The following is a 7,979-nucleotide window of genomic DNA, read 5'->3' as shown; positions in this document are numbered from 1 at the left end:
ATTTTTTTGTTTTGTATATGTATTAAAAAACAATTTTGTACTTTACTAAACATTAGTTCTTGGTTCTCTTTTCATGATAGCAGATCTCCTTCATTCATTTTACAAGTTGCACAGTATGTGCCATAATTCGTTGAACCATTTTCTTATTGAAAAACAGTTGGTTATTTCTACATTTTTGCTATCAAATAGTGCTGCGATGAGTGCTGCTGCACACATGTTGTTATGCACTTGTGCTACTTCTGTAGCTTAGAGTCCTAGAAATGTAACCTCTGGGTCATAGGGTGCAGACAATTTAAATATTGAGAGAGAATGCAAACTTGTTCTTCTAATGCGGTTGTAACAATTTTCACCTTCATGACAGTGTGTCACTGCCCATTTTCCCATACTCTAGCCTTAAGAGGGTACTGTTAACCTATTTAAATTTTTGCAAAACAATTAGGCAAAAATGCTACTGCATTGTTGTTTAATTTTCATTTTTTTATTAGTATAGTTACATAGCTTTTCATAAGTCTATATACCACTTATATTTCCATTCCCATGAATTGACTCAGGTCCTTTATCCATTTTCTTATTGAATTTTGAATGTTTCTTAGTGCTTTCTATGTGCTTTTTATACAGTATGAATATTAATTCTATCGTGTATTGTACACATAGAAAGCACTAAGAAACATTTTAACTTTGTTAATGGTGTCGGTTAAAAGTTTTCACTTTTCTATCCAGACAAGAAAAAGCTAAAGGAGTTCATTACAACTAACCAGACATATTAAAGAGACTTCTTTAAGAAGAAAAAGGAGAAAAAGATAAAAAAATATGAATAATAACATGGCAATAACTATATATCTACATATGTAAATATTTAAATGTAAATGGATTAAATGTTCCAATCGAAGGATATAGGATGTTGAATAAATAAGAAAATAAAATCCTTACATATGCTGCCTACAAGAGACTCCCTTCAGATTGAAAGACACACACAACTAAAGGTAAAGGGATGGAAAATAATATTTCATGAAGATGGAAAGAAGCAAACAAAAGCTAGTGTAGCAATACTTATACCAGATAAAATAAACTTTAAAACAAAGGCTATAACAAGAGACAAAGAAGGACTCATTGCCTAATTGTTTTGCAAAAATTTAAATAGCAATTCCACTTCTGGGTATTTAAACAAAGAAATGCAAAACACTAATTTGAAAAGACATATGCCTTCATATGTTCATTCCATAACCAAGGTATGGAGGAAATCTAAGTGTCTATCAATAGACAAATGGATAAAGAAGAAGTGGTACTTGTATACAAGGAAGTATTACTTGGCCATAAAACAGAATGAAATCCTACCATTTGCGACACATGGATGAACCTAGAAGGTATTATGCTAAGTGAAATAAGTCAGACAGAGAAAGACAAATACCATATAATTTCACTTATGTGTGGAATCTAAAGAATGAAATAAATGAACAAACAAAACAGAAACAGACTCATAGGTACAGAGAAGAAACTGATGGTTGCCAAATGGGAGGGGCTTTGGAGGCCTGGGTGAAAAAGTTGGAAGGATTACAAAATATAAATCGGCAATTATGAAATAGTCATGGGAATATAAAGTACAGCATAGGAAATATAATATAGTCAAAAATATCATAATAATTTTGTATGATGTTAAGTGGATACTAGACTTATCAGGAGGATCAGTTCATAAGTTATATAAATATCTCACCAGCACGCTGTACACTTGAAACTAATATAATATTGAATGTCAACTATAATTGAAAAAGAAAACTTTTTTTAAAAAAAGAAGGCAGAATTATGAAATCTATACATTAGCAGTAATAGAAATCTTTCTTTTTTATTAGTGGAAATGGCTTGTTGTAAGAGCTGATGAAGAATTTTTCACAGCACTTCCTCCCAGAAGTTAAAAGGGAAACTAAAGGTATGTTAGTATTATGGGCTAATTAAGATGAAAGGGCCTAAACCAAGGGAAAAAGAGGGAGGTTAATTCAATATTTACTGGGTAAAACTCACCATCACTTGATGGTGAGTATGGGGGAGGATAGAGGCAAAGGGCTCCAGATAGCTCGAGGCAGACAACTGCTAATCAAGTGCAGCAAATTGCCCAGCACAAGGCCTAACAGAGTCCTTTTTAGCTGCTCGCTTCTGCCCTGGGCCCAGGCACCGAACTGCATGGACATTAATAGAACTGGTTACTCTGAGAGGTGGCATAGGCTAAAAATAAAAAGAGCTGATGATGAAACTTGGGCCCAGGGCCGCCCTCAGATAAGCTCCCTGGCGGGTTTTGCCACTTGGGTAACTTCCTGTCACCAGTCAGGGTATAAGAGCCTCTGGTCTGAGGTCCTGGAACCTTGATCTTTCCCTTCCATATTTTCTGTAGTGTTCCCCTCCTCCAACCTCACCACCCTGAGGCCAATGCCCCATGTCCCCTGTGGTATGGACCTTCAGGCAGGAACTGACAAGGCAAGAGCATCCTCACTCTTCTGTGGAACTCTGGGGGTGCACATCATATACAGAGTGATTCCAAGCACAGCGGTGGGGAAGTCAGTGCTGGCCATTAACAAAGTTAAAATACAGATTAACGGGTTAGATTAAATAGATACAATACACGATAGAATTAATATTCATACTGTATAAAAAGCACATAGAAAGCACTAAGAAACATTCAAAATTCAATAAGAAAATGGATAAAGGACCTGAGTCAATTCATGGGAATGGAAATATAAGTGGTATATAGACTTATGAAAAGCTATGTAACTATACTAATAAAAAAATGAAAATTAAACAACAATGCAGTAGCATTTTTGCCTAATTGTTTTGCAAAAATTTAAATAGGTTAACAGTACCCTCTTAAGGCTAGAGTATGGGAAAATGGGCAGTGACACACTGTCATGAAGGTGAAAATTGTTACAACCGCATTAGAAGAACAAGTTTGCATTCTCTCTCAATATTTAAATTGTCTGCACCCTATGACCCAGAGGTTACATTTCTAGGACTCTAAGCTACAGAAGTAGCACAAGTGCATAACAACATGTGTGCAGCAGCACTCATCGCAGCACTATTTGATAGCAAAAATGTAGAAATAACCAACTGTTTTTCAATAAGAAAATGGTTCAACGAATTATGGCACATACTGTGCAACTTGTAAAATGAATGAAGGAGATCTGCTATCATGAAAAGAGAACCAAGAACTAATGTTTAGTAAAGTACAAAATTGTTTTTTAATACATATACAAAACACAAAAATTGTTTCCTGTATGTATTACAGCAGTCCTCAACCTTTTTGGCACCAGGGACTGGTTTCATGGAAGACAACTTTTTCACAGACTGGTGTGGCGAGGGGATGGTTTCAGGATGATTCAAGTGCATGACATTTATTGTGTACATTATTTCTATTATTATTATATTGTAATATATAATGGAATAATTATACAACTCACCATAATGCAGAATCAGTGGGGCCCTGAGCTTGTTTTCCTGCAACTAGACAGTCCCATCTGGGGATGATGGGAGACAGTGACACCCAAAAGGTGTTGCTTATGTCCAGTCTACTCCGTAATCTCGTTTTGGTTGCTGTCACTGCAGAAAATCCTGCTTCCCAAAGATAGGATGTTGGAAATGGAAGCAGGCTTTTCAGTGCTTTTGTGGCAATCAGGATATTCCACCTTGTCTTTAACCTAGAACGTAGGGAGATTTAAAGTTGTCTCAAACATAATTTAAGGCCACCGTCATTTGCGATCTCAAGTAGTTGATCCTCTTCTAGCATGGACAAAGCTGATTCACCTGGCTTATTCACAAATGGGTCATGGATCCATTCCTTTCCAGGTCGGGGTATCTTTTGTGCTTGGGAGTAATGTTCAACCTCTTTTGAAAGCAGATATAGATGGTGATGTACCAGCTGGGAGAAAGAAGGCCTGGCTCAGTCTCTTTCAAAATCTCTGCTACTCTTTGAAACATGTCAAAAATCCCAATGTTCACTCGTCGCCCCCATAATTCCTGTTTGGCTTTGAATGCAGCCACTTTATCTGCTGACTTGAACATAGTTGTCGTTCTCTCCTGAAGTGACAGATTGAGTTGGTTAAGCAGGTTGAATATGTCACACGAGTAAGCAAGTTTTGCGACCCATTCTGTGTCACTGAAATGTGCTGCCAGTGGTGACTGTTTTTCTAAAAGAAATCTCTGGAGCAGGTCCCATAACTCAAAAATGCTGGCCAGCGATCTACCTGTAGAAAGCCCTCTTACTTCTGTATATAAGAGAAGACGCGTGTGCTCTGTGTCCATCTCACAGTGGTACATGAACAGACATGAGTTAAGGGCATGTACTTTAATGTGGCTGATAATTTTAATCGCATCCTATAAAACATTGTTAGGTTCAGGTGACTTTTTTCTGGCTAACCAGCATTTCTCTATGGATGACACAGTGTGTAGACGCACATTCAGAAGCGACCTCTTTGACCTGAATAGTGAAACCAGAAAGCTTTCCCATTATGGCGACCTCTCCGTCCGTGCATGTACGGACACAAAATGACCGGTTCACTTTTCCTGATATGTAATCATTCAAAGACTTGAATAGTTCTGTTGCTGTGGTGTTGGATTGCAACAAAAGTGCACATGAGATCCTCCTGCACATCCTCCTGAAAAACAGATCACACAAAAACAAGTATTGTTGCTTTGTTTTCAACATCAGTAGCCTCATCAACCTGGATTGTGTACCTCAGTGACTCACTAATCCTAACAGTTGTGCCTCAATATCCTCTGCTATTTCATCAATTCATCTAGTTATGGTGCTAGCTGAAAGAGGAAAATATGCCACCTTTGGAACTGCAGCCTCTCCTAAAAGTTCACAACAAATGTCCTTAGCAGCATGCAGGATCAACTCTTCACCAATAGTAAAGGGTTTCTTAGCTTTAGGAATGCGGTTAGACACTAAGAATGATGCTCTCAGTGTAGAGATGTTTGATGAAGTGGTGGCCTTCAATAATTGCTTCTGTTCTTCGTGTTCACGTTTTTTTTTCTTTTGAAAAACTCTAAAGCCTTGTGTTTTAATGCAGGATTCTTGGTCTCCATGTGGCAAAGCAATTTTGAACGTTTCATGGCTTTGTTGGATAGCTGGTTGCCCCATATTATACAAAGCGGGCTTGGAGAATGTGAATCACCTGTTGCAATGAACCCGTAATTTAAGTAGGACTCAGTATTTCTTTTAAACGCAGCTTTCTTTTTGTTGGCAGTCTTAGAGTCTTCTGTCTCATAGTTGGCTTTTTCCTCCTTTTCAAAGAAGCTTTCCAGTGACGTTTGTTTTTTACTCATTTGGCAAGGGTTAGCTGGTGGGCTTACCAAAAACTGTGACTGAGACAGTGCACAGTGTGGAGGAAACCTCTCCGTCCGTGCATGTACGGACACAAAATGACCAGTTCACTTTTCCTGTGGCAAAATGTGAAGAAAAGTATTAGGCCTTACTTCATAGGACTGTTGCCCTGAGATAAGGGCTTCAACGTGCCAACTCCCTTGCCTTTCACATAGCGCTTAAGAAATGAAGCATTCAAAACTTTAGTGTATTTGCCCAAAATCTGCCAGAAGGGGGCAGCTTCTCCCTACTCTGAGAGTTATTTTTATACTTCACCCAGTGAGCTTGTTCCTTATTACCATTATACAGATGATGGAGCTGAAGCAGAGAGAGGTTAGGTAACTTGCCCAAGGTCACACAGCTAGTAAACAGCATAGTTGGGATTTGAACCCCCAAATTCAAACTCTTAATTGGTATTGTTTCCATTGTTCACCAATGTATTCTCATTGCCTGTCATATAGAAGGTCCATCCAAGAAATGCTTGAATAAAAGAAAGAATGAGTAAACGAATAAAGATAGTGTAAATAACAAAGTCGTTTGTGGGAGCAGTGGGAAGAAAAGATACAGCCACAGGCTGAGACAGAGATCGAGTTTAGGAGTCAGAGAAGTTGAAAGCAAATAGTCCAAGGGGTAAGGAAGATGCCAGGGGAAGTGGCAGGTAATGAAAAGCAAAGTGGCAGGGGCAAGGGGAGCTCAGAAAGGCAAATGACAAATAACTCTGTAGCCAATAAAGGAAAATATAGAACAGACCATTGGATTTGGCCAGGAGCTGGCCCCTGGGGACCTTAGAGTAGTTTCCAGCAAGTGCTGGGGGAACCCAGATTGCATGAGCTTGAGGAGGGAATCAGTGGTAGAAAGACCATACAGGGAGATTTTGGGAAGGGGTAGTAATTAGGTTAAGTAAGGATTTTTGTCAAGATGTGGTGATTAGGCCCTGCTTGAAGGCAAGAGGTAACAAATCTTTGGAGAACGAGAAGTCAAACCAGCCCTTACCAAAACAAAGAGTCTGCTGTATAGTAGTGGACCACACCACGGCCAACTACATGAAATGTAAACATGGACAAAGTATGTTAGTTTGCTGTGAAGGGAATGAAGGCCAGGAGAGCAGTACTTGGTAAGAATTCTTTCCTGAGAGATGTCTGCTAACCCCAGACATGAGATAGAAAAGCCTGGTATGTGGGAGTATGGTGACTTGATTTAAAGGCTACTAGTGAAAGAAAAGCAGATAAATAGCAGAGACATGAAGAGGAAAGAGGAACTATTTTCAAGAGTTCAAAAAGCACGAGAAAGCCAGAAAGAAGACAGGATAGTTAGTGAAAGCCATAGAGCTGTAATGAAAAAGAGAATTCTGTTAACTGATCAGAAGCCTGGTAGTTAAAATGGGCCTGACATTTGTGAGCAGTTGGGAAGAGGATTTGGCTGAGGAAGCCAAATAGTGAGCAATGGCCTAAAGAAGAGTCCTTTCAGAAGGAAAGTACAGGGATTCTGGAGGGGATTGTCAGCTAACTTGGCCTGAAGGAGCCTACGAGGGCCCAAATCCAAAAGGCCCTGCATCCATAGAGGAAGGGAGCTGAGCCTACTGCTCTCTTGGGTAGGGGATGGCAACAGGGCCAACAGACAGGACTGGGCGACCCGAGGAAAGGAGCACCTGGAAAGACAATGAAAGAATAGCAGTCACAGCATACCTAATAATTGCTTTCAACAACCATTTATTGAGTGTGTACTTCACACCAGGCATTGGTTATAGGCTCTTCCTGCTCTCCAGGAGTTTACATTTCAGTAAGCGATACACCTAAAGCACTCTATTACGCCAGGGAGCTGATGTTCTGTAGGGGAAACAGATGTAGAAAGGGCTCTGGGGATTTTAACATTGATACGTGCCAAAGAAATGCAATAAAGTGGTCTGTACATGCTCTAGTTAATACAGGGTCTGCTTTCCTCAAGGAAGTAAAGAAGAGAGGCTTCATGCTGAGGTCTTAGGATTTGGTTTAATCTGAATAAACTCATAAATCCACCAGATGGTTTCTTTTTTATATTGTCATCTTTGTCGTTTTACGAGAGATATTTTTCGAAGTCTATCTTTATATAATTTCAGTTCTATTTAAATTATGCCAAAAAGGATCAATAACATTCCCTGTTAGAAAAAAAAATAAACAAATACATTAAAAGGCATTCACCTGCCTGGGGAGCACATCCTAAGAGTGATCCTGTGGGGCCTGCACGCCCTCAACTTCTGGAGCACTGTGTGACTGAAATCATTTGTACTTCCTTAATACTAGTAAATCAGTTTTGAGACCTTTTTCAATAGTATTTGCCTTGGAATAATTTTTTAATACTTTGTATGTATTTTTTAACATAACCTCTTTTCCGATTATAAAAGTAAGGCATACTCATTGTAGAAAAGTTTGGGGGAAAGTATATAGAAGATTTTTATGTCATCTTAAAATACCATTTATGAACTGGGGTGTATTACTGTCTATATAGAGAATGCAATATACAATAGATAAGATATAAATATATATTTATTGACATAATATAATATATTATGTTATAATTATAAACATAAATATATTTATATTATCTATAATATGTTATATATCAATAAATATATCATATATGATGTTATATTATA

Source organism: Pteropus alecto, unplaced genomic scaffold (genome assembly GCF_000325575.1).
Source record: "Pteropus alecto unplaced genomic scaffold, ASM32557v1 scaffold577, whole genome shotgun sequence".
Classification (NCBI taxonomy): Eukaryota; Metazoa; Chordata; class Mammalia; order Chiroptera; family Pteropodidae; genus Pteropus; species Pteropus alecto.
Note: the sequence above shows the minus strand (reverse complement) of the source record.